This window comes from Triticum dicoccoides, chromosome 3A (assembly GCF_002162155.2).
Source record: "Triticum dicoccoides isolate Atlit2015 ecotype Zavitan chromosome 3A, WEW_v2.0, whole genome shotgun sequence".
In the NCBI taxonomy this organism is placed as follows: domain Eukaryota; kingdom Viridiplantae; phylum Streptophyta; class Magnoliopsida; order Poales; family Poaceae; genus Triticum; species Triticum dicoccoides.
Window position 1 is genome coordinate 195,952,825 of NC_041384.1, and position 23,428 is coordinate 195,976,252.

General features: G+C 49.7%; 1 pseudogene; it reads left to right on the forward strand.

Moving 5' to 3' along the window:
- Positions 1-6,943: 6,943 nt before the first annotated feature.
- Positions 6,944-9,566, forward strand: LOC119272144 (annotated as a pseudogene).
- The last annotated feature ends 13,862 nt before the right edge of the window (positions 9,567-23,428 follow it).

The following is a 23,428-nucleotide window of genomic DNA, read 5'->3' on the forward strand; positions in this document are numbered from 1 at the left end:
GAGGCAAGGGGCACCCCTAAGGACACAAGTTGATCCACGTGATCATATTCTTAGCCATGTGCGGTGCCCCCTTCCACCATAGTCCTCGATAATATTGTAGCGGTGCTTAGGCGAAGCCCTGCGACGGTAGTACATCAAGATCGTCACCATGCCGTCGTGCTGACGGAACTCTTCCCCGACACTTTGCTGGATCGGAGTCCGGGGATCGTCATCGAGCTGAACGTGTGCTAGAACTCGGAGGTGCCGTAGTTTCGGTGCTTGATCGGTCGGGCCGTGAAGACGTACGACTACATCAACCAAATCAACGCTTCCGTTGTCGATCTACAAGGGTACGTAGATCATACTCTCCCGTCTCGTTGCTATGCATCACCATGATCTTGCGTGTGCGTAGGATTTTTTTTGAAATTACTACGTTCCCCAACATTGTTCACTATGGTACCGGCTTCCCAAGGTGTTCTTTCTTTGCTTTAGGTAAGGGGATCCCAGAGGCAGCCCCTATTCCGTCGCTTTCCAATGTTGGCATAATTTCTATCCAGGCTAAACACATTTCCTCCCAGACCCTTCTCGATGAACTTCAGTTATGGGATGAGGGCGGGTGGGACTGGCAAATCCGCCAACTTTCTGAGTTTGATTTTGCTGCACCTTTTCCCTCCAAAGAGGGCCTCCATACGATCTCCTCATGCACTAGCTTCACGCTGCCTCTGAATCAACTTGTGGCCTCGGTCAAAGCTGCGTCCAATGGGTCTAAGGCGATTTCTTCTCTGTCTGATGTGTGGGTTCTGGTCGAAGATGTCCCTCCTAGCATGCGCACCACGGCGTTACTCATGGCTTTCGGGGTGCTTATAGGGAAACCGATCGAAGTGGACCAAGCCTCTCTGGCCATCCTGGGACCGGCCCGGCTCCAGGTCTGGTGTGTCGACCCCCTGTGCATTCGCGGCTCCATTGATTGTTTTCCTGCGGCTGGTGGCTTTCGGCTCCGGGTGCGGGTGGAGGGGGCCTCGGGTCTAGCGTCGTCTTCCCCTCCTCCTCCCCCCGGCCTCGGGCAATGGTGACAAAAGCAAGGATGGGGATGGGTGCCCTGACGACTCCATGCATGGGACTGATCCTCGTTTTACTCAGTCTGAGTGGGATGGGCTTTCTCCTGAAGATCAAGATTTGCTCAAGGAGAATGCGCCTGCTAGTAAGGGGGCCCAGGATGCGGCGCCTGGCGTGGGTGGAGGGGATGCGGCTTCGGGTGGGGCTAAAGGTACACCTTTCTTGGCGGTGTGTTCCAACCTCCCTGCCCATCCCGCTTCTCCCTCCTTGTCTGGCATTGAAGATCTCCCCCCGACTGCCCCTGCTCTATCTAAGAAGAAGAAGTTCTCTGTCAAGAAATACTCCGCCAAGAGCCGTGCTTCAAGTGACTCTAGGCAGTCCGCGGCTGGGCTATGCCACAGGCTTGATGTTGATTTGGGTGCGGCTTCGGGCCCGTCCTCTGCTACGGCTTCTCCCAGTCGCACTTGTCCTGTTCCTGTGCGCTCGCCTGCGTCTACGGCCCGCAAGAGCGGCCGCGTCTCCAACAGCGGCGAGCAGGTGGTCGATCGGGCGGCTCGGCGTGCTACGGCTCGGGATCTGCCTCCTTCAGGTTCGTCCCCATCCCCTCCCCCCTCCCCACGGCTACCTCTCCTGTGCGTTTAGTTCTTCCTTCTCAAACTGATGATCACTTGCTCAAAATTCTAGATGATGTTGGTATTTGCTTAGATTCTAGCATGGGTTGAAATTGCCCTGGCTGATATTGCGAAAGCCAAGGAGATTCGGGTGGGTTCGGGCGCTCCTCCGGTTGTGGCCGGTGGGGAGGAGGGGGAGTTGACAGGTGTCAAGCTCCCTCAGTGACTTCTATTAGTGTGACAAGGAAGCGTGCTAAATCCTGCATGGCGCCGAGCAGGTCGAGTCTCCGTATCAAAAACCTATCTTTTAGATGAAGGCCCTATTCTGGAATATTCGTGGTTTCGGCGCTAGGGGGCGCAGGGACCAACTTAAAGACCTGGTCCGATCCGAAAACGTAGAATTTATTGGCCTTGTCGAGACTATCAAATCTTCCTTTTCCTCCAACGAATTATCGGTCATTGCTGGGATAGACAGATTCCATTGGAACTATGTGGCCTCGGCTGGGCACTCCGATGGTCTTCTGCTTGGTGCCAAAAAAGATACTTTCGATTTTGTGGCTTTCGACCATGGCATTTTTTGGGCTAGCATGGTGGTTTCTCTGTGATCCCTCAACTCCTTGTTGGAGATCATGGTGGTTTATGGTCCGGCTGACCACACGATGTCTTATGCCTTCCTGGATGAGGTTAGTATTAAAATTGAATCATGCCAGCTACCCCTCTTGATCGGGGGCGATTTTAACATGCTCCATTTTCCTTCTGACAAGAGCTCATCCAACTTCTCTTGGCCCCTGGCTGATGCTTTTAATGCTTTCATTAGGGACACGGCTATTCGTGAGATTCCTAGGGTTGGAGCCCGTTTCACTTGGTCTAACCATCAAACTCCCCCTATTCGCTCTGTTCTTGATAGGGTTTTTGTTTTCCCTAGGTGGGATTCTTTATTCCCCCAGGTCAGTCTTAGAGCCCTGGCCTGTGTTGGCTCTGATCATACCCCCTTTATTCTAGATGATGGTTCACGCCCAGTGGGTTTCGTGAGATTCTAGTTTGATGCTTCATGGCTACAAGTGGAGGGTTTTAATGAGTTGGTGGCTCAAAAGATCCTGTCTTTCCTTTCCTCTACTCGTCGCTCTTTTGGCCCCATGGATGACTGGTATCAATGCTCCTATTTTTTGCGTTGATTCCTCAGAGGCTGGTCTAAAAATCACTACGATGAGTCAAGGCGTGACAAAGCTAGGTTGGTGGCTCAAATTGGTGTTTTAGATGAACGCGCCGATAGTTTTGGGCTGTCCTCGACTGAATGGCAAACTCGGTAAGGTTTAGAAGAGGCGCTACTGGGCGTTCATAGGCAAGAGGAAGTGTATTGGAAATAGCGTGGTACTATCAACTGGACCTTAAAGGGTGACTCTCCTATATCTTACTTCTTTGCGATTGCTAACGGCAGGCGCCGGAGATGCATTATTGATAGCCTTATGATAGACGGCGTCAGGGTCTCTGACCCCTCGGTGATTATGCGTCACGTGGTTGATTTCTTCTCTAACCTCCTAGCTGATAAACCCATGGTAGGCTTTAATTTGGCCTCGTCCTTTTGGTCTTCTCTGGACCAGCTTTCGTTCGCTGATAATGAGAGTTTGCTGACCCCTCCCACGGAAGAGGAAATTTTCGAGACAATTCGCACTAGCAACCCGAATGCGGCCTCTGGGCCTGACGGCTTTTCCATTCCTTTCTTCCGTCAATTCTGGCCTCAGCTAAAGGGCTTAATTATGGCTATATCTCAAGGCCTTTGGTTGGGGATGGTTGACATCTCCAGACTTAACTATGCAGTTCTCACCCTCATCCCTAAAGTCAAAGGTGCTGACTTGATCTCCCAATTTAGACCCATTGCTTTGATTAACAATTTTGCTAAGATTCCTGCCAATGGGATGGCTACTAGGATCTCTCCGATCGCCCATCGGGTTATTAGCCCCTTTCAATCCGCATTCATGAAGGGTAGATTCATTCTGGACGGGGTGCTTTGCCTACATGAGATAATCCATGACCTTCACTGTAAGAAAACCAACGCTGTGGTCCTTTAACTTGATTTCGAAAAGGCGTATGACTCAGTTAGCTGGAGTTTTCTCCGCCATGTTCTGTTGGCCAAGGGCTTCGATGGTTCGGTGGTCCACCGCCTGATGCAACTGGTTTCTGGTGGGCACACGGCGGTGGCTGTCAATGGCCAGACCAGTAATTTCTTTGCGAACGGTAGGGGCCTGAGGCAAGGAGATCCGGCGTCTCCCTTGCTCTTCAATTTTGTGGCTGATGCTTTATCTCACATTCTCTCCCGTGCGGCAGCTGCTGGCCACATCTTGCCGGTTAGCTCCCACCTTATTCCTAATGGCATCTCTCACCTTCAGTATGCGGACGACACCATCATTATGGTTGAACTTAATGATAATTCCGTCACGAATCTGAAATTTCTTCTCCTCTGCTTTGAAGCCTTGTCGGGCCTTAAAATCAATTTTTCTAAAAGCGAGGTCATGGTGACTGGGGTATCTGCCTCAGAAGCGCAGAAGGTCGCCCATCTCTTGAGCTGCTCTCTAGGATCCTTTCCTCTCAAATATTTGGGCCTACCCATCTCCCCGCATAAGCTTTTGGCCAAAGAGTTTGCTCCGGCGGTGACTAAAGTCGACAATAGAGTTTTGCCATGGCGAGGCCGTTATAACTCTCAGGCGGGCAAGGTCGCCCTTACCAACTCCTGCCTTTCCTCTCTCCCGATGTTTCTAATGGGCTTCTATCTTTTGTCTGAAGGGACCCACGCGGGCTTCGATAAGCACAGGGGTGCCTTTTACTGGAACTCCTCCGATAACAAACGAAAATATAGGATGGTCAAGTGGGACCTCATTTGTAGACCTAAGAACATGGGGGGCCTTGGCATCATTAACACCAGAATCATGAATAAGTGCCTTTTGTTAAGATGGTGGTGGAAGATTATGACCCTTGATGATCGTCCTGCTTGGCTTAACCTTCTTAAAGCTAAATACTTTTCCTCCTCGAGCCCTATGTTCGCTTCCTCTTCTGGTGGTTCTCAATTTTGGCGCCAGCTTGTTAGTATTAGACCGACTTTCCGGTCCCTGGTGAAATTGGTTGTTCGTAACGGCAAATCTACGCGGTTTTGGTTAGATTGATGGGTTGGGGACACTACTCTTGCGGTGGCTCACCCGTATCTGTTTTCATTTTGTGCTAACCCTGAGATCTCTATCTCTGAGCTCTCGGCTCAGGGTTGGGTTTTAGATTTCTGGCGCTCTCTTTCCCCTGTGGAGTTGGAAGAATGGCAACGACTTACTGCCTGCTTCGCCTGCTCTCGGTGGAAGAGGACTCTATTTTTTGTCCCCACACCTCTTCGGGTCGTTTTTCTATTAAGTCAGCGTATTCGCATCTCATCGTTGGTGTTCGCTCTGATAAGTTTAAGCTTATTTGGTCTGCCAGCATACCTCCTAAGATCAAAATCTTTCTTTGGCAAGCTTTTCGTCGCAAACTTCCTGCGGCTGACCAGATTAAAAAGAGGAACGGGCTGGGTTCTGATAGCTGTCAACTGTGCGGCGCCCTAGAGGATACAGAACATATCTTTTTCTAGTCCTCTTTGGCTAAATTCATTTGGACTTGCATTAGGCTTTGGCTGCATGTTTCTTGGAACCCTTCCTCTTTTGAGGATCTTCGGCGATGTATCAATTCTCTAGCAGGCCGGTCTAAGCGGGTTTTCATGGTGGGCTGGGCAGTGATTTGTTGGTCGCTTTGGACTACTAGAAACAAGTTCACTATTGAACACATTTTCCCGGCTAACCATGTCAGTTGCTTATTTAAAGCTAATGTCTTTTTGCAGCAGTGGAGATCATTGACTAAGGATGGGGACCTTGAGGCTTTCGACGATATGCTATCCAAAATGAAACCTACGGCTTCTTCTCTACTGTGGTGGTCCAGGAGGACGGTTTCTTAGGATTTCGTTTGCTCGTTTGGCTGGCCTGCGTGCCATGATAGGCTGGATGCCTTGTACCCATTCTTTCTAGTTGTGCGGTGTTAAACTTATGTGGTCTATTCGGGTGGTTGTGACTCTGCCTGGTGGATTTATCTATAAAGTCGGGCTCTCGCCTTTTATCTAAAAAAAGAGCTAATTACGTGCACCATAACCATGTAATAACTCCCTCCCTAAACACCCGCTCATACCTCTTCTCCCTTTTCTCACCTTGTCACTCAGGGAACCTCCCACATCATCTCCGCCAACCACACCACCCCTCCCCTCCCTGATCTCGATGATCACCTGCTTCTCACGCTAGGCGTCCGGGTTTACCCAAAAATTCAGGTTATTACGAATTCGGGTTCTAAAAAATGATACCCAAAATTTGCTTAGAAATTTTGATACCAGGAAATTTGGGTTCGGTTCGGGTTTCCCCGAATTAGAACAGCCAAGACCTGATGTACTCGCACAGATAATCAAGATACGCCGGCCAGCAGGACAAAAGGAAGATGTCCGACGTGGTGCACACTATTGCTCCTTCCTTCCCCCTCTCACTCCAAGTCTCCAGTGGCCCGCCGGCGGGATATAATGGACTGATGGATGTGGCAGCTGACGTGATAGAAGGCAGGTGGTGGTAGGAAAGAAAGGATGCGGCCGCTAGTCGGGAGTTTCTGGACGAGGAGATGGCGTAACGCTGACTTGCGAGGAGCAGAGCAGAGGGCGTCATGGCATTCGTGCTGGTGCGTGAGTGTGTGGCGGCAGGGTCGGGAGTGGATGGCGATGGAAAGGTCTATAGTCTGTACGGGTCAAACAAACTAGGTCATAAGCAAATAAAGGCTATGTTGAGCTCGGCCTTAGCTAGTGGTGACTATTTTTTTCTGTGCCTTTCCCTAATTTCGTATTATTCAGGTACCGAGAATATAAACCTGAATTTCGTGAATAAATTTCGGGTTTCTAGGGTTGCTACATGAAAATGTGTTTGGGTATATACATGTTCGGGTTTTTCGGATTTGGGTTTCGAGTATCAGGTTTTATGCCCATCGTGACCTGTTGCCTCCTCTTACCTCGCCGTCAAGCAGCACATCAATCTCATTGGGCTCTCTAGGGATAGACGAGGAATTATGTAAGGTTTGGTCGGGGGTTCCCATGACTGTGTTTTAGATGTAATTTCGATGACATTTAAAGAAAGAAGGAGTCTGAAGCAGTGTCAAAGAAACAAAAAACAAAGGAAGGGAGCGGAACCAAAACCATCGCTCTCCCCTGGTAGGGTTCCCCAAATCAAGAAGGGGGAGCTGAAGCTAGTGAACGAGTGATGTCGTCCAAGACCCCATCGACGGCGGCCGAGAGCGGCGGCGTGGGCACCAGCAACGGAAACAGTCTCAGCCGCGTGATTTGCCCGGAGAGTCGTTTCATCCCCTACAGAGCGGAGCAAATCGAGGAGAGGCGTCCTCTCCATGATTGACACCTTCTACCAACGAAAAAAATAGCGCGCTATAACGACGCTATAGCGTCGTTATAGCGTATTCAGAAGGAAACGCTATATTTTAGCAAATTCAGACGCTATGGCGCTATTCACGTAATTAGCATGCTACAGGGCGTTATAACGTTGTAGCGTGTGGCGATATAGCGTTCAAATGATGAAAAATATTAGAAAAATAGGGAAGCACAGGTTTATTTTGTGGTTATTGCACGGTAGATGTAGGCTAGGTGCTCAGTGTTGAGAGTTAATACATGTTAAATAGATTGACTATAGTTTGACATTCAGTTTAAAACTTGTGCTTCCTATCTAGCTAGATTATGTCTCTCTACAATGGTGTCTTAAGGTACTGAAATACTTTATTTGTGGATATATTTGGCATTTTTTGCAAACACTATTTTAAAATATAGCACACTATTAGCGTGCTATAACTTGTGTAGCATTTTGAGAAGGGGCTCGCTATATTTTATAGCGCACTATTTTTTTCGTTGCCTTCTACAGAGAGGCGTGCGACAGGCTCGCTGTGCAAGCGAAGGCCGCCACCCACATCCGCTTCCTCGACGCCGGCGTCTGCATCGGCCTCCTCTACCCCGTCTCCAACATCATGGCCAACACCCTCGTCACCTCCGACCTCCGCCCCGGCCTCATGGACAAAGTCCCGGAGGATACCAAGCCGGGAGAGATGGACAAGCGCTCACTCGACGGCCTCGCGGCTTTCCTGATCTACTTCTTCCCATACCTTGCCGAGGGGAGGCCGTGCGGTACCTACTGGTCGCCGACGCCGACCCTCTCATCGCTGCGCGCCTGATAGTGGCGGACCGCGGCATGATGGGGTTCTCGGTCATGTCACTGGCATCGGTGGCGACCTTCGAGGCGGCCCTCAGGTTGGCTGCGCAGGTTGCCAAGCACCCTCAGCCAGAATGCCTCGTCAGTGTTTGGATGTCGCTATCCGCGCAACTGCAACAGGTCCTCGGTTTTCTCTCGGCGATGCAGACCCAGACACAGGGTATGAACATCCAAATGTTGCTCGGTGGACGGTCGCTTCCCGACCTGGGGAAAGCTTGGAACCTTGCAGCTTCTCAGCCACCTTACAACAACATTGCCGATATGCCATACAAAGCCACCCGGTCTCCGAGGATGGTGCTTCTCTACACAATTCGCATCTTCTACCTACGAGCCCTGGCAAGGCTGCCGCGTGCAGAGCTGCGCACTCGCTACCACCGCAGTATGCTCATGGCCGGTTACTGCTACGGCCCCTTGGACCCTGTCTCCAACATCATCCTCAACACGATTTGGTACGATGTCATGTTCACAGCACCCCAGCCACCAGTGTTGGACATGATCGGCCCAAACAACCTTACCCGATTGGAGAGCCGCTCCTTTTATGGTCTTGCCTCTTTCCTCCAAACCCGCTACCATGATATGCCGGAGCACCAACTGGTGCCATGCCTAGTTGCCTCCTGTGCCCACCTGTCCGTGGCTGATCCGAACTTTGATGCGAAGTTTGCTTACCTGCCTTTTGCTGATTCCAACATTAGTGCTGCTGCATCTGCTGGTGCCAAGATGGAGGCGATATGCCAGCAACAAGAATGCAGGACCAGCACACCAGGCATCTATGATGTTGTCAGCAAGATGGAGAAACAAAGACCGTGCTCAAGTGGCAAGGAAGCCTATGAGGCTGCAGCCACCGCAGCATGGCACCCCAATCCTGAGGCTCATGCAGAATTTCTCAGTTCAGTCGACATGATGCTGAACGGACCTGCCTTCCTCCTACTGCAGAACAGTGACCAACTCACTTCCGAAAACGTGCAGTTCATCGCCAGCTTGTTGTCTTCCAATCAAAAACCTACGCCTGAACAAATTATAAAGAGGAACCGTGTTCCCGCATTGGAGGCAAAGATGCGTTCCGAGGCTCAAGAAAGAAGAATCACCAAAAAGGTGAAAGCTGCATTGGATAAATACTTGCTATGAAATGGGGCCGGTAACTAGTTTTCTCTCTTCCCTTATTGTAACCGATAATGGTAGCCATGCTGTCTTACAGCTACTCATTAACCTATGCTGTCTTACGGCTACTCATTAACCCCATATGCTCTTTCATTTTTTCCTATAGGAACCCATGTATGATCTTCATATTATCTGTGGTGCAAATGAATCCATAGGCAGCCCTGAGTACTGCATCGATGTCCTGGATGATCCCTTGTCTTATTCCCCATGCAAATTCCGTTACTCACATGTAAATTTTTTGGTGACCTAGAAGGATTCTTCATCTGCAGAAAGATATCCCTTACTCTTTTTTGCTGAATTCGATAATGAGGAGGAGGATGAGCCCCTATGCTGTCTTGTCGATGTGCCAACGCCATTTGTAGGTTTGCTCTTCTTTCTGCACAAGTTTGATGTTTTCCAGTCATTGTGCCTGTTTCTTTTAACCATGTAGATAACTATGAATGTTGAGTTATGAGTAGTAAACAACAACATGAGTAAATTTGTAGACACCTTGCACAACCTTGCAATAGGAAGAGGATTTCAATTTGAATGTGCAGCCACACACAAAAATCTTCTATAGGATCTAAAGTATTTTGTCTGTGTCTAAGGGTCAGAGGTGCTGAAAGGGGTCAGGTGCAAATGGAAGCAAAATAATATACAATAAAGATGTTCATGATATGGGTATGCTCTAAGCTACCATAGGTTGAAAAGGCAGAAATTGGAAAACTCGTCACAATTAACCTTAAAATCCATGGAGATAGTAGAGAATTGCTCTTTGGTAGAAAGTAAGAGTCTATGTGGTTAAACAGAAAGGAAAGGAAAACAAAGAAAAGGTGAGCTGCTGCTTTTGTACCACTGGTGAAGGTACAAGAGTTAACATCGCTTCCATGCTCCCTACATGAATAATATGAGCCACATCCCAGCCTAGTGTCCAAAGCCGTAGCACTGTGCAGCACATAGTACCAACATTTTCTGTGGGGATCTAGCAGTTGAGAGCTCAGAAAGTGGGGAAAGAAATTCCACTTTAATAATCAACATATTCTTTTACACCTGAGATAAGAAGAATGTTACTCCATGGATGCAGTTCTCTTGAATATGACATTCGGTGCAAATTTTGATATTCACTATGTTTTTGGTCTATATAACATGTTCGGTGCCTGTATTGTGAGGCTCAAGGGACCAAAATTGTGCATCCGGCATTGGAAAAATTTCATGGGAAAGAAAGGGAGTTGGAGAGGGAGTTTGAGGAGGCTATCTCTAAAGGACGTTATGACCGGCTTATCAGCACGAATGAATATGCTGTTCAACACTTGTGTGGAGTGGAGGAGGATTTCATGTACATTGATATCAGGTGCATCAGTTAGATGCTCTGCAATTCCAGTTAGATACTCCGTGATGTGTTTCCTGCAAGGCCACCATATCATGCTTTTTTTCATCTTGTGGACAAAATCATCACAATGAAGGATTTTGTACTTGATCTTATTATTGGTTGCACATGAAGCAGCATGTGGTTGGCTGTGTAGTAGTACTTCATATAGTACTGGTTTTTGGTCTTCCTTGTGTTCTTGGTGATATTCTTGATTTTTTAGATTATTTAGCACTTGGTAATTTTGTTTAAAAGTTCTTGTCATGTGTTCAGATCTGTCTATTAGGGTTTGGTTTAGTTACCCCCGCAAGTAAAATGTTTTTTTTTGAAATAAAACATACTCTTTATTTATTAGTAATAATGGTTACATCGTCTATAATAAAATTTACAAATAAAACTATTTGGTTCCATTTAAATGCATGGTGTGGCGTGCAGAGTGACCTCAAACAAGAGTAACAACTGATTGGATGGGCTCTCGCGACCCGCGAGGCAACTCGCCGGCGTCTCCCCTGCTCGTCGCCGGGGGCCCTGCCAGCTCCCTGCCCACCCCACCCGCCGCCCTAGCCACCTCCACCCTGCCTAGTACTGCTGCTGCTGGCTCCTCCATTGGCTATGGATCTGAGCCGGATCCTGGTGCTGAAGTAACCAGCGCCCGCCCCCGTGCCATTGCTCCTTGCCCAGGTATCTCCTTCCATAACCGCGTCCTCTCGGTGTTCCTCTCCGGCGTGTCTTTTGACCCGGCCGCCCCGCACAGTTCTGCCACCCTTGGCACGCTCTGGGTCGTCGCTCCCTTCCCGGCGGCGTGCTTCACGGCGGATGGGCTCGCCGGTCTTCTTTCTTATTTCTTCTGTGATCCCAGCGAAACCCTAGTTGCGACCCCCGCAAGCGACCTTATCTTCTCCGTTCTGGTCGCCAGTGCCGCTGTTGCCCAGTTTGTCGCAGCTGTTGGCCCCGGGCTCATGACTGCGATCAACCTTTCGTTGCATGTCTCCCTGCATGGGGCCCGCACTACGGTGAGGAGAGCAAAGGCGCGAGCCGCTCGTCTCGTGTTCAAATCTAACCTGCCCAGAGTTAATGCTAGTAGACGGCGCCGCTCGACCCCTAGCCTCATGGCTATCTGGAGCCCCGTCACGTCTGAGCTTAATGGCAGTGGTTTACTCCCCTGCCACCCGTCGACGTTTTGCCCAGCGATTCATCGCGGTCGACTTTAGGGTCCGCGGGAGATCCTGTCTCCGATTCTCCAACAGTCACGGTCACCCCTCCCAGCGACAACGGGGTTGTCGTTAGCGGCTTTCGCCCGTGCATTGACTCTCTTGAGATTGACCATCTCGCGGCGTAGGGGCCCACGACGTTTACTCTCCGTTCTGTCGCTCCCACCTGCCCGTATAGGGATGCCCTTCTCTCGCCTCCCCATCCCGCTCGCAAAACCCCGCCACGCCCCATCCCACCTCTATTGCTGACCGGGTGCTTTCGCTGCCTCTCCGAACGACATCTCATTCGTGATTGTTGCGACCCAGTCCGCTGTCGGCGTTGTAGGGTTTCCGGGCACCGCACCAGATCACCGCGCTGTGCTATGGCCTCCTGCCGCTCGTTACCTTCGCCGCCAGCCTCTGCGGCTTCTCCCTCTCGCCCATCGCCGCCCCCACCACCGACTCGCCGGGTCTCCACCCTGTATCCCTCCGTTCGCCTCCGCTCCACCATGCTCCGGGCCAGCTTGGCTCCTTCCATGCCCGCCCTGAGGGGAGCGAGCTTGCTCCTCTGATGAAGCGATGTACGATGGCGCTGCACCCGCTTCCATGACATCTCCACTTCTGTGGTGCTGTCCTCCCCTCCGCCGTCCCCTGTGCTTTCCTCCCCCGTGCGCCGGCACCCGGAACCGGTGCTGGTGCCTTTGCTGGCCCCGACGCCGACACCCACGTCGCTTGCTAGTGCCGCTGCTAGTGTGGCAGTGGCCGAAGAGGGAGGCGGCTCTCTCTCGGGGTCGTTGGGCTCTTCCCTCTCCTCGGGCTCGTCCGGTCGCTCTATCGTGAATGAATCTCAGTGTCCGGACTCCGTCGAGGTTTTCATGCCGGAGGGAGACTACGCGGCGACTCTTTGCCTTGCGGTCGTCACCATCGAGCCACCCACCGCTTTCCATAATGACACCGTCACTGTTCAGGCAGCAGTCCTCCGCTACATTGGCCACCTCCTGCCGGAGACGATCCCTTCCTCCGTAGGGGCCATGTACCTATGGTTTGCCTCCGCGGCTAATCGTGAGGAGGTGATGGGGCGACATCCATTCATGGATGAGGGAGCCCGCATCAACCTTCACCAGGAGGAGGCCTACGGGCGTGTGGACCTCCATGTTGGCTATTGTGCTTTGCTCGCGGCCATTGGTTTCACCGCGGAGTTCCTCAACCCCGTCGGCATCGCTGCTGACTCCTTCTCCAGGGATGGCATCTACATCCCATTCTTCCCTAGCCCACCGTCGCCGTTCGCCCACAACCAGCCCGCCCTCCATGGGCGTCCGCTTGGGCATGGACGCGGTGGTGGCCCTGCTCCCGCTGCAAGCCATGGAAGGGCGTGTGGGGCCGAGCGTCAGCTTGCTTCGGTGCTTTGCCTTCTTGGCCCCCCTCTGCCGTCTGCCGACATGGAGATGGAGCTTGGGCGTGTCGCCGGCTCGCCGCCGCGTGCTATCTCCCCGTTCTCGGGCTCCCCTCTCTTCTCGGGCACTGAGAACTCTCTCTCTGGGGTGTCCATCACTGAGCTTGCGACCGATGCCCCGGGGAGGGGGGGAGGGGGGGGTTCACCGGTGGGCACGGGCTGCGTTGGCGTCGCTAAGGAGTAGTGGCGCAGCGCTCGCCTGGCCAAGAAGGAGGCGCCCGCATGCGTGAGCATGGAAGCCAAAGCCATCAAGCTGTGTGCTCTGAAAGATGCTCTCTTCGGGTGCTCCCCTAGCTCAAGTCTAAAGTGTTGAAGGACAAGCTTCTGGACGCGGTGATTGTCCCCATGGGCATGAAGCCTATGTCTGATCTGCGCATTGCCGCATCCATCCCCGCTGCCCCGGTGCCGGATGCCTCTGATGTCTAGCTCGCTGACATGTCAATGCCCAAGCGCTGGCGCATGTGCCTTCTCCCCTGGACCTTGTATCGACCCCCATGTTGGGTGGCATGTCGTCGGTTTGTGTCGTCTTTGCCGTCTAGTTCTCTCCCTCTGTTAGGGTGTCATTCGTTGTAATGGGTAGTGCCAATGTCCGGTCTCACCGTGTGTTGTCTTGGAACGTCTAGGGTCTGGGCGGCAAGGACAAGTGTGATATTGTCAAGAACTCTCTGTATTCATCTGATCCCACCTTTGTCTGCCTCCAAGAGTCCAAACTGGCTCCGTTGGACCCGCTTAAGGCGACCACCTTCTTTCCTGGTCGGCTCTCACAGTTTGTGGCCAAGGACGCCGAGGGGAGCCGCGGCGGCGGGTCACCGCCTGGGACCCCTCCTCTTACACCCGGCTTTCCTCCTCCGAGTCCAGCTTTTCGGTTACCGTAACGCTGGCATGTGCTTCCTCTGGCGTTGTCATCTCCTTGACTAACGTTTACGCCCCCTCCGATCACTCGCTGACCGATGCTTTTGTCGAGGACATGCTTGCTGTCCCTCTCTGTGTGACAGGGGCATGGCTTGTGGTGGGCGATTTTAACCTCATCCGTCATCCTAGCGAGAAGAGCGGTGACAACTACGACCCTGGCCGCGTTGCCCATTTCAACTCGTTGATCAACACGCTAGCCCCCCATGAGCTTCACCTGTCCGGTCGTCTTTTCAGCTGGACCAATTGGCAGACTCCCCCAATTCTAGCTCGGCTTGATCGTGCATTCTTTGACAATGCATGGGACATGTCCTTCTCGGACATAGCCCTCGTGTCGCTCCCCCGTGCCACCTCAGATCACGTCCCTCTCCTAGTCACGACCTCTACAAAAATCCCGACTCCTTCCAGGTTTTTCTTTGAAACCGCGTGACTCCATGATCCAGCCTTCCTTCCCGCTATGCTTCAATCTTGGTTTGGCTGGGTTCGTGGTACGGGCGCAGCTGGTATTCTTGCTGCACGAAAAAAAGCTTTCAGATCCACTGCCAAGGTGTGGAAAAGGCAGCACCGGTTCATTCCCACCTTTGATAATGACTGTAGATTTTTGATTGATCTCTTCAACTTTCTGGAGGAAAACCGTGTTCTCTCTACAGGTGAGGCCGCCCTCTGACGCGATGCATGGCTCGCCCTCACCGCATTGATCCGGCGGCAGTGCATGCACTGGCGCCAGCAGGGGAATCGTCGGGTGGTGTGTGAGGGTGATGAGAACACCCAGTTCTTTCACGCCTCGGCCACACAGCGACGCCACCGCAACTCCGTCAGCATGCTGGAAGTCGAAGGGGTTCGACTGGTGGATCATGCAGGGAAGGTCGCGGTGCTGCTGGCCTTCTACTCCGCGCTTCTAGGCTGACCCAGGACTCCAGTGTGGCGCTTTGACCTGGCGGCCCTCTACGCCCAGGCTCCTTTGGTCGATGGCGCGAAGCTGGTGGCCCAGTTCAATCTTGCTGAGATCAAACCAGCTGTGGACAAGCTTGATCGAACGAGCGCGCCAGGCCCCGAAGGGCTTGGCCCTGCATTCTACCAGGCAGCTTGGGGGGTGGTGGCCCCCAATCTTCTCCGGCTCTTTGACGAATTCCATGCCGGCACCGCTCGGTTGGATGGGATCAACCGAGCCTACGTTCCCTAAAGGAGTTGGCGTGCCGACCCCCGCCTCCTTCCGACCGGCCTCGCTGCAAAATGGAGATGTGAAGATCTTGTGCAGAGGGCTCACGTCGAGGCTGCAACAACAAATCACCCTCATGATTGATGGAGACCAGTCCGGCTTCGTGCGGGGGCGAAGCATCTCGGAGAATTTCGTCTACGCCACTGATACGTCTCCAACGTATCTATAATTTTTGATTGCTCCATGCTATATTATCTACTGTTTTGGACTATATTGGGCTTTATTTTCCACTTTTATATTATTTTTGGGACTAACCTATTAACCGGAGACCCAGCCCAGAATTGTTGTTTTTTGCCTATTTCAGTGTTTCGGAGAAACAAGATATCAAACAAAGTCCAAACGGAATGAAACCTTCGGGAACGTGATTTTCTCATCAGATAAGACCTAGGAGACTTGGACCCTCCGTCAAGAAAGCCACGAGGCGGTCACGAGGGTCGAGGGCGCTCCCCCCTGCCTCGTGGGCCCCTCAAAGCTCCACCGACGTACTTCTTCCTCCCATATATATTCACGTATCCCCAAACGATCAGAACAGGAGCCAAAAACCTAATTCCACCGCCGGAACTTTCTGTATCCACGAGATCCCATCTTGGGGCCTGTTCCAGAGCTCCGTCGGAGGAGGCATCGATCACAGAGGGCTTCTACATCATCATCCAAGCCCCTCCAATGAAGTGTGAGTAGTTTACTTCAGACCTACGGGTCCATAGTTAGTAGCTAGATGGCTTCTTCTCTCCTTTTGGATCTCAATACAATGTTCTCCCCCTCTCTTGTGGAGATCTATTCGATGTAATCTTCTTTTTGCGGTGTGTTGGTGAGGCCGATGAATTGTGGGTTTATGATCCAGTCTATCTATGAATAATATTTGAATCTTCTCTGAATTCTTTTATGTATGATTGGTTATCTTTGCAAGTCTCTTCGAATTATTAGTTTGGTTTGGCCTACTAGATTGGTTGTTCTTGCCATGGGAGAAGTGCTTAGCTTTGGGTTCGATCTTGCGGTGTCCTTTCCCAGTGACAGAAGGGGCAGCAAGGCACGCATTGTATCGTTGCCATCGATGATAACAAGATGGGGTTTTTATCATATTGCATGAAACTATCCCTCTACATCATGTCATCTTTCTTAAGGTGTTACTCTGTTTTTAACTTAATACTCTAGATGCATGCTGGATAGCGGTCGATGAGTGGAGTAATAGTAGTAGATGCAGAATCGTTTCGGTCTACTTGTCTCGGAGAGTAATAGAGTGGAGTAATAATTTGTTCACCCACCGTAGAATACTTATGCTCTTGAGAGAAGCCACTAGTGAAACCTATGGCCCCCGGGTCTCTTTCTCATCATATCAATCTCCATCACTTTATTATTGCTTTTCTTTTACTTTGCTTTTAATTTTTACTTTGCATCTCTATACAAAAAATACCAAAAATATTATTTATCATCTCTATCAGATCTCACTTTCATAAGTGACCGTGAAGGGATTGACAACCCCTAAGCGCGTTGGTTGCGTTGGGCTATTGTTTTTGTGTAGGTATGAGGGACTCGCGCGTAGCCTCCTACTGGATTGATACCTTGGTTCTCAAAAACTGAGGGAAATACTTACGCTACTTTGCTGCATCATCCTCTCCTCTTCGGGGAAATCTAACGCAGTGCTCAAGAGGTAGCAGCCACCGAGCTCGTGCAGTGTTGTCACCGGCGGGCGGCACACAAGGTGGTTCTTAAGCTCAACTTCGCCAAAGCTTTCGACTCCATCAACTAGGAGAGCCTGGGAACGATCATGGAGGTGCGGGGGTTCCCGTCTCGGTGGTGCGACTGGATTGATGCTCTCTTTCACTCCTCCCGCTCGGCCGTTCTGCTCAATGGCGTGCCGGGGAGATGGTTCCAGGTGAAATGCGGGCTCTGGCAGGGGGATCCCATTTCCCCCTACCTGTTCCTCATCGTTGTCGATGTCCTCCAGCAGCTCATACGTCAGGCTGATGTGTTGCGACACCCCCTGCTACCTGAGGCACCGGCGGTTGTGCTTCAGTATGCCGACGACACGCTGATCATCATGCGTGCGTGCGCGGATGGTGCCTCCCGCCTCTGGCGAATCCTCGACCAGTTCTCTGACGCCACGGGGCTGGTGATCAACTTCTCCAAAAGTACCTTGGTGCCGGTTCATACGGAGGGCGAGGTGCTAGCGCGGGTGGTGACCGCCCTTGGCAGTGCCACGGGAGCGTTCCCGCAGACTTACCTCGGCCTCCCGCTGTCATGGGAAAAGCCACGATTCGCGGATTTCCTGCCCATGATTGCAAAGGTGGACAAGTACCTCGCAGGGTGGGTGGCGTGCCTGCTCTCCTGTCGGCCGTCTGGTTCTCATCAATGCTGTCTTGGACGCGTTGCCCACCTACACCATGGTGGCCCTAGTCCTTCCACTGTCTGTGGTTCACACTCTGGACGCCCTGCGCCGCTCCTTCCTCTAGAACATGGCCGAGCGGGCCACAGGGGCTCAATGCATGGTCGCATGTGAACGGGTGTGCCGGGCCAAAGGCGAAGGTGGCCTCAGCGTGCGCCCCCTCGCCACCCAGAATGCCTGCCTCCTACTAAAGATGCTCCATCGCCTCCACGCGGTGCCCAGGTCGCGCTGGGCTAGCTGGATTTGGAGTGGTGCGGATGGTCGCTCCCTCCTCACGCGTGGCGAGCTGGCTGTTGGAGAACACATATGCTCGATGGAGAAACTGCTCCCGCTCTACTGTGCGATCACCAAGGTGGAGGTCGGGGATGGGCGGGCCTACTCGTTCTGGTGGGATTGCTGGCTCTCGTGCGGTCCTGTGGCGGTGGCCTTCCCTGCCCTCTACTCTCACGCCACGAACACCGAGGTGACCGTTTGGAAGATGCACGGGAGAGGCCTGGCCGACTACCTGGTCCCCAGACTGACTAGGATGGGAGAGAGCAAGCTCCGAGATGTGTCGTCTCTCCTGGAGCCCCCCAGGAGTTGGGGCGGACGTGAGGCGGCTACGCCATTCAGCCGCGCCCAGTAACACCTGTCACCCCATGCCGCATACAGATTGCTGTCGTTTGGGGGCGTGCAGGCTGGCTTTGCGGACATGATCTGGGGAGCGCGGGTCCCCCCACGTGTGTAGTTTTTCTGCTGGCTACTGGTCCAAAGGCGTATCCACACAAGGGATGTCCTGCTTCACAAGAGCATCGTCACCACGGAAGAGGCCGGCTGTCTGCTATGCTCGGCGCCCCTGGAAACTGCCGATCATATGCTCTTCGTCTGCCCGTTCATGGGTGCTTTCTGGAACAAGATGGGCATCGATGCCGGTGGTGTCACGGTATGCAGGTTGTCTTGCCTTGTAACCGCGGTGGCTGCGGTGACCGATGATGGCAGCTAGAACTACGTCGTATTTCCCCGAAGAAGGAGGGATGTTGTAGCACAGCGACGGTAGAGTATTTCCCTTAGTTATGAAACTAAGGTATTGAACCGGTAGGAGAACCAAGCAACACAATGTAAACAATCCCTGCACACAAATAACTGTGCTTGCAACCCGACGAGTTAAAGGGGTTGTCAGTCCCTTCCTGGTAACGACGCTAGAAATTGGCGTGTGACGGGACAAAGTTGAAAATATTGATAGATCAAACGCCAAATAAAATAAGTTGCAGCAAGATATTTTTGGATTTTTGGTTTAATAGATCTGAAAATAAAAGCAAGGAAAAAGTAGATCGCAAAGGCAAATATATGAGAAATAAGACCCGGGGGCCGTAGGTTTCACTAGTGGCTTCTCTCGAGAAAATAGCAAACGGTGGGTATACAAATTACTGTTGGGCAATTGATAGAACATCAAATAATTATGACGATATCCAGGCAATGATCATTACGTAGGCATCACATCCAAGATTAGTAGACCGACTCCTGCCTGCATCTACTACTATTACTCCACACATCGACCGCTATCCAGCATGCATCTAGTGTATAAGTTCATGGAAAAACAGAATAATGCAATAAGAACGATGACATCATGTAGACAAGATCTGTTTATCTATATGGTGGTAGATATAGATCTCGTCCTTTTATCCTTAGTAGCAATGTTACATATGTGTCGGTTCCCTTTCTGTCACTGGGATCAAGCACCGTAAGATCAAACCCACTACCGGGCACCTCTTCCCATTGCAAGATAAATAGATCGAGTTGGCCAGACAAAACCCAAATATCAAAGAAGAAATATGAAGCTATAAGAGATCACACATAAAAAGGATCAAAGAAACTCAAATACTTTCATGGATATAAAAACATAGGTCTGATCATAAACTCGAAGTTCATCGATCCTAACAAACACACCGCAAAAGAGTTACATCATATGGATCTCCATCTAGCTACTAACTACGGACCCGAAGGTCTATAAGGAACTACTCACGCATCATCGGAGAGGCACTAATGGAAGTGGTGAACCCCTCCGTCATGGTGTTTAGATTGGATCTGGTGTTTCTGGACTCCACAGCGGCTGAATGAATATTTCATCGACTCTCCCAGGATTTTGGGAATATTTGGGTATTTATAGAGCAAAGAGGTGGTCCAGGGGGCACCCAAGATGGGCACAACCCACCTGGGCGCGCTAGGGCCTCCTGGCGCGCCCTGGTGGGTTGTGCCCCCCTCGGGGCACCCCCAGGTGCAACCAGAGCCCATTGCCTTTCTTATGGCCCATAAAAATCATCGTAAAGTTTCGTGCCATTTGGAATCCATTTGATATTGATTTCCTGCGATGTTAAAAACATGAAAAAATAGGAACTGGCACTAGGCACTATGTCAATAGGTTAGTACCAAAAAATGATATAAAATGACTATAAAATGATTATAAAACATCCAAGATTGATAATAAAGTAGCATGGAACAATAAAAAATTATACATACATTGGAGACGTATCAACCGAGTCGGCGGTGGAGTTCGCCTTGCTATGCTGCTGGCAAATCTGGAAACACCAGAACGCTGTGGTCTTCCAGCGACAACAGTCGTCTCTTCCGCGTGTGCTTGGATGCTGCCGAGAAGAAGCCGCCCTATGGCATGGACGGCTTCCTGAAAATCATAGGGGACATGTGGAATCCTGGCTGCATGCCCTCTCCCTTTAGTTGGTGTGTCTCTTGATGTCTCCCTACAACACCCCCCTCACCCCTTTCTATATAAATTGATCCATCTGTAAACTGCCTGGGGTTTGGCCCCAATGATCAATATATTTAGGTGGGGGAAACTCTTCCCCCGGTGAACATTAAAATAAATGCATGATGTATAATGAATAATGAAAATTAGAGGTGAATAATCACACACGCACACACAAGCGAACACACAAGCATGCCCCCGCACGTTCGCGTGCAGATGTATATATCAAGGGTGGTTTGATTAATTAATAAAAAAGTCGAAGTTCAAAAATAGTGGAACTGTAGTTACACTTGTTGTCATGTTGAAGACCTTGATTGTTGAACTGCAATTACAGTTGTTTGTGGTCCCTACTGGTACAATGATAACAAACATTTTTTGGGACGGAGGTAATAACTTAACTCGGTCCCACAACGTCAGTTCCACTCTTGCTGGAGAAATTAGTCTCGAGGATGATGCTATAAACCAACTTCCATAGCCTAAGAGGCTAATACATACATATCATTCAAAGCAACCCTTTGATTTTTGTTGATGACCGGAATTATCTCACTAGAGTAGCTAGTAAGCATGCTTAGAACAATTCTAGTAGAGTCGCCAAAAGATATGATTGCCAAAATAACTGTCATGATGGAGAACGGAGCAGATAAATCGCACTTGTAGATTCGCCATATCGTACTGTATCTAAATATACAATTTAGCTAAAACACATCGAGATGAGAATTAAGTATTGCACATATATGTTCGATATGTCTCCAACGTATCTACTTTTTGAAACATTTTTTCTCTTGTTTTGGCCTCTAATTTGCATGATTTGAATAAAACTAACTTATAATGACGCTATTTTCAGCAGAACTCCGAGGCGTCATACTATGGTCTAATGAAATCAGAAGATATCGGAAAAGTCGAGCAGGGTACCTTTGTGTTATTTTTGTTAAGAAATAAAAAGTTTTCGGAATTGGACGAAACTTTATGGTGATATTTTATGAAACATATAAAATACTGGAGCATTGAAGTATTAGAGGGAAACCACCATGGGGCCACAAGCCAGGGGAGCGCCTACCCTAGGGCGCGTCCAGGTGGCTTGTGGGGCGCACAAACCTCCGGTTGACCTAATTCCAAGCCTATAAGTTCCTCTTCCTAATAAAATAATCAAAGTGAAAGTTTCATCGCGTTTTACGATACAGTGCCACAACCACCTCCTGTTCTTCACCGGAAGCCCTAATCCAGAGTCTGTTTGAGTCTCCGGAGAGAGGGATTCATCGTTGTCATCATCACCAATCCTTCTTCATCAACAATTTCATGATGCTCACAATGATGAGTGAGTAATTACTTTGTAGGCGTACCGGAGGTAGATGGAGATGGATGAGATTTATTATGTAATTCTGTCAATTGTTAGGGCTTGATCCCTAGTCTCCACTATGTCTGGGATTGATTTTGCTTTGCTTAATGCTTGCCACTAGGGTCCGAGTGCCATGATTTCAGATCTGAACATATATGCTTTCATGAATATATTTGAGATGTTGATCTTACCGGCAAGTTATATGCACATGTTAACGTTCTAAACCTTACACGCTCAAGGTGACCATGAATTGAGATATCAACGAGGATGACTTTAACTTGAGGACTTCATGTATTCACCATGTGTTAATGCTTTCTTCTAGTTCTCTATTATAAGGAGTGCCTTAATTACCCTTAGTTTCCATACGACCCCGCTCCCACGGGAGGGTAGGACAAACGATCTCATGTAAGTTCTTACCGCAAGCATGCATGACTATACGGAATACATGCCTACATATGATTGATGTGTTGGAGCTATTGTGTGTCACTCTAGGTTGTGACAGTTAATATTGAATCTCATCTAAATATCCATCGCTACTACATGCCTACGATTTAATATACTACTAGATAGTGCCCCGTGCGTTGCTGCAAAAAACATGATAAACAGATGCATAATAGGTGCTAAAACTAAAAATATAGCATAAACAAATTTAGGATTGCTCTCGATTTATATCGAAACAATAAATCATATGAAGCATTTGAAAAATGATGTATAAATATATAAAGCATTGAATTGAAGTAAAGGGGATGCTATTTTAAACAAAAATGTGTAACACAATCTACATATATTCACTCTAAGCGTCCAATGTATATACCATTTATGCACATACAAAATTAATGAAATAATGGATAAATTAGTGCACAAATTTAACTTATGGCCACATTCATGACTTGATGATGTGGTATTGTAACATGAAATAAAAAATAAGTACTTATGAGTGTATATGTGCAAAGATCCGTGTATATGTCCATTTCTTAGGACAATATATGGGATTTCTTTGACTCCATATTCTCTAAAAGCGTAGACTAGTGCAATAATAGATCCTATTTAGACATTCCGGCTAGATCGTCCACTTCCATCTTCAGAGAAATGACTCATGATTCCCTGGATACAACATTGAGAACCACATTGCAACTTGCCTTTGATATAATATCACATAAGAGCGAGTAGTTTTGTTCTTCGCAACACGAGGCCACAAAACTGGGTAAAATTTGTGCCCCATGACCATCTGGTAATGTGAGGTGACATGTTATAAAAATCCATTTACATTCACCATATTGTTGTTAGGTACATCATGCAACACCATCGATAATTGGTCCTGACCATGGGGAACCTCGCGTTAATAGACCAGATCTGAAGTATTTTCACTATCTTCAAACTTCATCTCCATCACCTTCTTGATGTAATTATCTTTTCTACCTTTATCAATATCATATGATCCGCTAGGCGTGGATACGTCGACCCGACATTCTCCTTTTTATTAGGCATTCTTATACGGCTCAAATGTATCTACTTTTCATTTTTGCTCTTGTTGTTGTCATGTTGAAGGCCCTGATTGTTGAACTGCAATTACAGTTGTTTGTGTTTCCCCACTGGTACAATGATAACAAACATTTTTTGGGACGAAGCTAATACAATTTAACTCGGTTCCACAGCGTCAGTTCTACCCTTGCTGGGAAAATCATAGTCTCGAGGATGATGCTATAAACCAACTTCCATGGCCCTTAAGAGGCTAATACAT